Source organism: Triticum aestivum, chromosome 3D, assembly GCF_018294505.1.
Source record: "Triticum aestivum cultivar Chinese Spring chromosome 3D, IWGSC CS RefSeq v2.1, whole genome shotgun sequence".
NCBI classification, from domain to species: domain Eukaryota; kingdom Viridiplantae; phylum Streptophyta; class Magnoliopsida; order Poales; family Poaceae; genus Triticum; species Triticum aestivum.
Genome location: NC_057802.1, coordinates 15861213 through 15870685, shown reverse-complemented (window position 1 = coordinate 15870685; position 9473 = coordinate 15861213).

Genomic DNA, 9473 nt, shown 5'->3' with positions numbered 1-9473 from the left:
ACGGATAACTTGCGGAGGAGGCTTAGTCCAGAAGCTCGCTCCCGACCAATTCAAGATGAATTAGCAGGATTTTTCTTGAGGGAAGTCATCAATCCTAAAGGAGAACACTATACCGAGGACGCAGACATTTATATGCATACCCGAGATTGAAACTTGTTCGAAGTTGTATATGGTCCTCCATCCTAATTGTGTATGGAAACTTGTTCGAAGTTGTATATGGTCCTCCATCCTAATTGTGTATGGAAACTTGTTCGAAGTTGTATATGGTCACCCGAGATTGAATATATATTATATATTCCTCTTGAATTCTTCTTGTTTGAAATTTCATATGCATGTATATAGTATCGTAGAATATGGGTACTGAAACTTCATCAAAATTAAAACAAAACACAAAATAAAATATAAAAGAAATAAAACACTACAAATTAAAAAGAAACCAGGTTTAGGGGGGCTAAAACCCTAAACCTGCGGACGAGGCCTTTAGTCCCGGTTAGCCACGAGAACCGGGACTAAAGGCCCTCCGCCCCGACGGACCCCTGGCGGCCACGTGGACGGGCCTTTAGTCCCGGTCAGCCACGAGAACCGGGACTAAAGCCTTTAGTCGCGGTTCGTAAGTGGCGCGACTAAAGGGGGGTTCTTTAGTCGCGCATATTTAGTCCCGGTTGCACAGCCGGGACTAAAGGCTGTTGCGAACCGGGACTAAAGGGCTTTTTTCTACCAGTGGATGTGCTCTTCTGTCTCGGTGACCTTCAATCGTTGATTCAAATTAGACGGATTTGTATACAAAGTAGATACATGTGATTGATTAAAACTGTGATTAATGTAAAATATTGAGCTGTGTATGTTCTAGATTTTGCTTTGAAATAGATCAATTAAGTGAAAAGTATTTCTATCAATTTTATTTTATTTTGTCCACCCAATTCTATTTTCCTAGCGGTCCAGTTTCGACAGGGATTTATATTTCCTGTCGGCCACCCGACATGAATAGTTTTTCTGCCGGACTCCCGACAGGCATTTTCTCCTACCCCTATCAAGCTATGGCTAACGTGTATTCCTGTCGGCTGACCGACATGAAATAGTATTCCTGACGGTTTTCGATATTTTCCTGTCGGTTTTTGACCCACAGAAATATTCGCCTTTCTGGTAGTGTGCCAGTTAATTAGTTGTCCAGTTAGATAAAAAATGTACCGGCTGTTTGTGGTGTATGACAACTTAGCTTTCAGTCTTATTTGTTGGGATAACAGCCTGGTTCACTAATAACCAGTCAAGGCAACTTGAAATAGGCTAGCTGTACTCGTTCGTACCTAGAAAAGATCTGGATATTATTTCTTTTCATGGAATACAAGTACCGAATGTTATACTGCATGTTGTTTTTGTGCTGTTTAGATAAAAAAAACATGTTCATATGTTTGCAGTGTATGACAATCTATATTCCAATCTTATTTTTGAGACAAGTGTTCCACTGATAACTGTCATGGTCAGTTATTCACGTTTTGCTCATTAGTATAGTTGCTGCAGCATACAGTTTTTCCGGATTATCTGAAAATGATTCTGGGCTGGCACATGGCATACATGGAGATAATACATAAGCACTTTCCATATATACTACATTACTTATCCTTGATGTATTGTTGTTCTTCATATACGATGATCTACCGGACAAATTGAATTGGTTCATCTCATTCTCTTTTATTTGAAATGGCAAACAATTTTTTATAAAGTGAGCTCTTTAACTTTTTCTTCTTCTTTTTTTACCAGGAGAGGTGGCCTGTGTTGAATGATGGTTAGTAGCACATAGAGCTAGTATTTAACATGTGGGGTTGCACAGGGCCTCTAGTGTCTAGTGGCCCGTTTAGGTACGTACAATAAATACTATTAGTAGGCACGTACAATGTCTCAAAAAAAAAGTAGCTACATACAATGAATAGTTAATATCGAACAAACACTTATCAATGGAATGTAGGAAGGAGTCTAATATCTAACAATGTAAATTACAACCTAAAACACAAAGAAGTAATGACCCATGATGATAGGAATGAAGACGCTGGACATCTATCTCAAAAACAAATTGAAATTAGTCTCCTAACTACACCATGAGCATGACCAAGGCTGGTCATCCACTGGGCGACCTTTAGTAGTTAGACACTGAGTAAGGTGTGCTATATATACATACGTCCATAGAATGTCCCAAGCAGTTGCACCTTTGAGCTTCTCCTATCTGGCTTGAAATTTGAGTCTCTACTACTGGTTGTCTTCTTTAGTGAGTGCGAGTCATCATAGCCAAGACCGATCTTCTTTTGTTGCTCCTTGATGTTAGAGCGAACCCACAAACCAAGGAAACGATGATCTCGGGCCCAATGGCGAAGCGCACACGCGCACACACTACACTAAGTGTGCATATTAATCACCACATATTAGTGAAAAAGTGTTACCTCCTAGTGTCTCTAAATATATAGAAATCGTTCAAGCCATATCCTCCTGCTATGGACGAGGGGCGGGTCCGTTCCTCTGTTCCTGCTCTGTTCCCCTCCCCTAGGACATACAGGTGCCCCCGCTACTGATTTCCTTGGAGGATTCTTCGTCTGGGATTGCGATTCCGGTCGCTCTCTCGCTGCTTTCTTCCCCCTCTCCGTCTTACTTGCCTTGCTATCTTGTGGTGGGTTGACCTAGGTCTGTGTTGTTCGGGGCGATTTGGGGGCGATCTGTGCATCGCTGCCCGCCCTTGGCAATGGCAGATCGAGGCTCGAACTCCATCCTTGATGCGGCGGCTACTGGAGAGGTTGGGACTCTGGACTCCTTGGATCGACGCGCCCACGTGCCCGCAACAAGGGATCCGGTGCCGATCCCCGCCCCTGTGCAAGGGGGATTGGGTTCTGATTCCGCCCCTCGTGTGGTGGAGATGATGGAGCGCCTCCGTCTGACGGCGATTGAGGCGCAACCGGTCTTGGTGGACGATGAAGATGGGGCGGATCAGGTGGATCCGGGTCGCGCGCTGGTGGGGAAGGTGCTCTCCCCCAACGTCCTCCACATCAACACCATCTCGTCGGCAATGAGGCCGGCGTGGGGAAATCCCCAAGGCTTGCTGTTCCATCCGGCAGGAGATAACTTGTTTGTGGCGGAGTTCGCCACCCCTGCAGACCGTGCTCGTGTTCTGGAAGGCTCACCATGGATGGTGGGTCGCCATGCTGTCCTTTTCAAGGATTTTGATGCTGAAATTCAACCGACCCAGATGGTCTTTGATCGACTGACCATATGGGCGCGAATTATGGCCCTGCCTCCAAGACTGATGAAATCCAAGCTTGGTATGGAGTTTGCAAAGCCCATTGGCAAGATTGTGCGTGTGGAGTCGGATGCCGATGGTCGTTGTTGGGGCCCCTACATGAGGGTTCGGGCCGAGGTTTTGGTTCAGGAACCAGTGGTAAGGTTTGTTACTGTAACATCTGCCAAAACAAAGAGCACCGAAACATATTCAGTCATGTACGAGCGACTACCTTTCTACTGCTTTTCATGTGGCCTGTTGGGTCACTCGTCGATCTTGTGCCCGACTCCGGGCGTCCGTGATGAAAATGGAGAGCTCCCCTATGCTGCCATGAAAGTGTGTGTTCCTGATGATCAACCAAAGCGGTCGGGGGGCTCAAAGTCCAGTTTTGCTTCTTCCTCGTCGGGCTTCTTTCAGAGAACCTCGGGACAAAAGACTTTTACTGCTGGTACTAGAGTTTCTGATCCTAGTAGTCAAGCCAATAATCTTGCCAAGAATGTTGTGGTTAATGAGACAGAGGTGTCCTCCCCTGCTAAGGGTGGTCCTGGCCGTGGTAGCTCATCCCGTGGAAGGGGGCGTGCCAGTTCTGCCCGTGGTCGTGGCCGGGGGAAGACCGGGGGCTCCGGCAAGGAATTGTTCCCAGTCTCTAAGTCTAAGAAAGGTATGTCAGGACAGAAACGCAAAACTGCTAAAGACACACCTGGTCAGCTCACTGAAGGAACTACTTGCTCTGCAATCAATCACCTTGCTATTGTTCTATCTGGCAATTCTGTTGGAGCTGCTCCTTTGCTTGAAATGACTCGAGATGTTGAGTCAGTTAAGAAACAAAGGACTTCTCCTACCCGATCGGCGGATCCGGCGGCGGTTGCGGAGCAGCGCCGCCAGACGCAATGAGTCAGTTATGCTGGAACTGTCGAGGCTTGGGGTCGGACTCGACGGTTGGCGAGCTTCGCTGGTTAGTGAAGTTTCACCGCCCCACCCTCCTCTTTCTCTCTGAGACGAAGATGAGGGATTCACGTGTTAGAAACTTTATGTGGTCACTAGGATTTACCGGGTGTTTGGCTGTCAATTCCGACGGCCTGAGTGCTGGTTTGGCTCTATTTTGGACGGCGTCTGTTGATGTCTCTCTCAAGGGGAGCAATGCTCGATGTATTGATGTTCTTGTTACTTCGGAGGCGGGCTCAACTTGGCGTGCTACCTTTGTGTACGGCGAACCGAGGAGAGAGGATAGGCCACAATTCTGGGAGTTGCTGAAACGTTTGAAAGCTCAATGGCAGGGTCCTTGGATTGTATGTGGGGATTTCAATGAGGTTCTATCCAAGGACGAGCATTGTGGTCCCCGGGACAGATCTGAAGCTCAGATTTCAGCCTTTCGTGATTGTCTCATGGACTGTGAGTTGATGGATTTGGGTTTCTCTGGGCCTAAGTTTACGTGGAATAATCGCCAAGACCCGAAGTGCCATGTGAAAGTCCGGCTTGATAGAGCAGTGGCCAATTCAGATTTTATAAGGTTGCATGACGAATGCGCCGTTGAACATGTGATCACCACCTCCTTTGATCATTATGCTATCTTGATCGAGCTTGCCGGGCAGCCCACCCAGAGGGCACAACGACCAGTGCAGCAAGGTTTTAAGTTCGAGGCTATGTGGTTGCGGACAGCCGACTATAGAGAGCAGTTGGAACGTGCCTGGATTGAGGGGCGGAGTGGTGATTCTTCTCTGCAGGCGACATGGGACAATCTTCACCGTGTCGCTGGGGCCCTTAAGTCCTGGAGTCGTGACTCTTTTGGTTCTATCCGGCGTCAGATCAATAGACTGGAGCGACGACTTAAGTCCATCCAGTCTATGCCAGTCACGAACTCATCTTTGGCAGAGGAAAGATCTATTGAGACTCAACTTTGTGAGTTATTTGAAAGAGAAGAAATCATGGCTCGTCAGCGTTCGAGAGTTGACTGGTTGCGGGAGGGGGATCGCAACACCGAGTTTTTCCATGCTCGAGCTGCTGCCCGTAAGAGGATCAACAAAATCCAGCGTTTGGTCCGTGATGATGGGTCCTTTTGTGATACTCAACGGGAGATTAAAGGTTTGGTGCAACAATTCTACAAGAAACTTTTCACATCTGAACCTTGTGATGCTGCTGATGCAGTCCTGGATGCTATCCCTCAAAAGATTTCTCCTGAGATGAATGAGGATTTGAGTAAGCCCTACACCAATGAGGAAATCAGGGCTGCTCTATTCCAGATGGGTCCTACTAAAGCTCCTGGACCTGATGGCTTTCCAGCCCTCTTCTATCAGAATCATTGGGACTTCTTGGGAGAGGATATTTGTCGAGCTGTGAGATGCTTTTTGGATGGAAGTTCAATTCCGGAAGGTTTTTGTGACTCAGTGATCGTCCTTATTCCTAAAGTGACACGACCCAAGCACCTGAAGAATTTCCGCCCAATTAGTCTATGTAATGTTCTTTACAAGATAGCCTCGAAGGTCTTGGCCAATCGTTTGAAGTTATTGCTCCCTGCTGTCATCTCTGAGTTTCAAAGTGCATTCGTGCCTGGAAGATTGATCACTGACAACTCTCTTATTGCTTATGAATCTCTTCACACCATCAGACATCAGCGAGCTAAACAACCCTTCTTTGCCTTGAAGATTGACATGACGAAAGCCTATGACCGTGTTGAATGGAGTTTTCTTCATGGTTGTCTCTCCAGACTTGGTTTTAACCCTGCGTGGATCAATTCAGTGATGAGGTGTGTCACCAATGTCCGCTATGCTGTAAGGGTTAATGGTGAGCTTACTGCACCTGTTGTTCCATCAAGAGGAATTCGTCAGGGTGATCCTATCAGCCCCTATTTGTTTCTGCTCTGCACCGAAGGACTGTCAAGTCTGTTACTCCAAAAGGAGAGTTGTGGCGAGCTACATGGCATTAGGAACGGTCGCTCCGGTCCTCCTATCTCACATCTCCTGTTTGCCGATGACAGTATCTTCTTTGCAAGATCTGATGCTCATAGCGTGGCTGCTTTGAAGACTACTCTGGACCTATATTGCTCTGGTTCTGGTCAGTTAATTAACAAGGACAAGTCCTCTTTACTCTTTGGTAATGGCTGTTCGGAGACTGTTAAGCAAAGAGTGGAGGCGAGTCTTGGGATATCTAATGAAGCCTTCAATGACACATACCTTGGTATGCCTACCGAGGTTGGTAAATCCCCTACTAGTATCTTCAAGTTCTTGCCAGATAGAGCTTGGCAATGTGTTCATGGATGGTCTGATCGACCGGTCTCGAGAGCAGGGAAAGAAACACTACTGAAATCTATCATTCAGGCGATCCCTACTTTCATCATGAGCTGCTTTGAACTTCCTAAGGCTATCTGCAGAATGTTCAGACAAATTATTGCAGATGAGTGGTGGGGCAGAGAGGAAGGGAAAAAGAAGATACACTGGAGATCATGGGACTGGCTCTCAGCGCCCAAGTCGTTTGGCGGGATGGGTTTTCGGGATATGCACATCTTCAATTTGGCAATGCTGGGCAAACAAGGGTGGCGACTACTTACTGTTCCGGACTCCTTGTGTGCTCGTGTCTTAAAAGGCCGGTATTTCCCTCACACGGATTTCTGGAATGCACCGGCCCCGCGTTCGGCTTCTGCCACTTGGCGCAGCATTCTTGCTGGCCGTGACCTGCTCAAGAAGGGAGTTCAATGGGGAATTGGGGACGGCTGCCAGGTTCACATTATTTCTGACCACTGGATCCCATCATCTCCGCCTTGTGTTCTTCAGCCGCTCTCTCCTATTCCTGCTAATGCTAAAGTTAAGTGCCTTATGGATGAGGAAAGCGGGTCCTGGAATGAAGCAACGGTGCGTGCCTTCTTTCGGAACGACGTCGCATGCGAGATTCTTCGGATCCCTATCTACAAGCATGGTGAGGATTTTGTTCGATGGCCATTCACAAGATTCGGAGAATACACGGTGCGATCAGCCTACAATTTGGCTCGGTCTGCACTCTTCCTGGAGTCTCATAGTAACAAAGGAATGGGTTTGAGTTCCAATTTTTCTTCCCAGGAAAAGGATTGGAGATTGTTATGGTCTATCAAAGCACCGGGCAAGATGAAAGTCGTCTTATGGCGCTTTGCGCAGGATTGTTTACCATCTGGGGAACAACTTAACCGCCGCCAGGTACCCAACTCTGAACACTGCTGCTTTTGTGCTCGGTCTGAATCTGTTGAGCATGCTCTGCTGTTTTGCCCACATGCCAGGGACGTGTGGGATATCGTCAAAGAGGAATATAATTTCAGCCTGCACCGTGGCACTTTTCTGTCTCCAAGGCAATGGATTTTTGACTTCTTGGCAAGGTCGTCTGATCAGGTGCGTACTGTCCTGGTTGTGACCCTCTGGCATATTTGGGAGGCTCGAAATTTTACGAGAAACAATCCGGAGGCTCCCCATCCACGGCGTACTGCTGAGAAGATCAAGGCTTATGTCGCCCTTATCCTGCAGCATCTTTTCCTTCCAGTATCTGAACACAGGCGTGAAACCAATGCGTCCAGCTCCAACTGGTCTCCGCCGCCGTCAGGTACCATTATGTTCTACTCAGACGCTGCAACTTTCTCAAACCTGGATAAGTCCGGCATTGGGGTCGTCGGCAGGGTTGACGGAGGTCAATTCGTGGTGGCCTGTAGCGAGCCTATTGCGGGTAGCTTGGAACCTGAAATGGCTGAGGCCATGGCTCTTTGACGTGCTGTTCTTTTGGCGCATGATGAACAAGTATCAGATGTTATCTTCGCCGCTGACTGTCTCTCACTTGTGCAAAGGATCAACTCGCCTATGAGGGACCGTTCTTCAATTGGAGTGGTGGTGGCTGATATCAAGTCTTTGTCTGAAGGTTTCTCTTCAGTGTCCTTCAAACATGTTCGTCGGCATTTAAATGTTCCTGCTCATGTGCTAGCTAAATCTTGTATGAACTCTTCTAGTCTTTGTGTGTTCCATTCTGTTCCGGATTGCATCCGGCAAACTCTGTGTAATGTTGTTCATTGATCTATAAAGCCGACGTTCTCTCAAAAAAAAATATAGAAATCGTTGGATATCTAAACAAAATAAAAGACCCAATTTTTAATAGCAAGTTCACAGTATAAATCAGTTTTACTTATAGAATGGAGGTCCCTCTGTTTGGTAAGCACTTTAAAAATTGTACTACATGGAGTAATATTATTTCAGTACCAAGTACATACCATATGCACATCATCAACATATTATTGAACCCATCATAATATGTTTCACATATTTGACCAAAAATATCAATAAAGCAGCATGCCAATTATTAGGCAGCAAACTCCTCGTAAACATCTCTTGTACTCCACATTTTTCTATTTGCATATATCAAATCGTAAAGTTCAGTATCAAGATATGTTTGTATACCACACAGTACTAAGATAGTTAACGACACAAACATACATATATGTTACATTAATACAAGATTTACAAATTAATCCAAGAAGATATGGAATTTTGTCATTTCTTATTATCACTTTTAAGTTGAATTGATTTAAACATGTTTTAAGGCATATTTTATTCAGAAATGTATTTTTATTACAAAAAAATGTTTAAATTTACCATAGTAATTAGCTTGATTGTGAGTTGGAAAAATAACTTATAAACAAGTATTAAAATTTATTATAAATATTTATATTTATTTGACTCACACAGAGACCCAAATTTTTTTTCTTGTCAAGTTTCATCAAACGACACAGTGTCGCTTTCTCGCGTGATTCTTTGATGAAGTTGATTAGGCCACAAAGTAAACGAGAATACAGTTAAGGCACAAATTGATCAGTTATGGAATTGAGCTATAAACAGAGGTACAATATCAAGTAGAAGTGGAGAATCATTGCAAAAGTAAATAAAACAAATGTGTAGCCTGAAGAATACACTGTCATTGACAGTTTTTCCCAGCTTTTGACAACCCCTACTTGTGAGGATGATAATATTTATGATGGCGATCAGTTCTAGTATCTAGAACTTGGAACATGCCATTTTGGTGAGGAAAGTCCCTCAATCTCAATCCAGTTCATAGGTCCGAAACTGGCAGAACGGGTACGATTACTCAAACTTAGGCAACTTAACAATTATCAATGAGAAAAGTTCATAAATCATAATAGATACTACATATACTTCCCCCATGTGAAATTCATCAATATTTTAGTGAGGAAATTTTAGTATAAACATACACA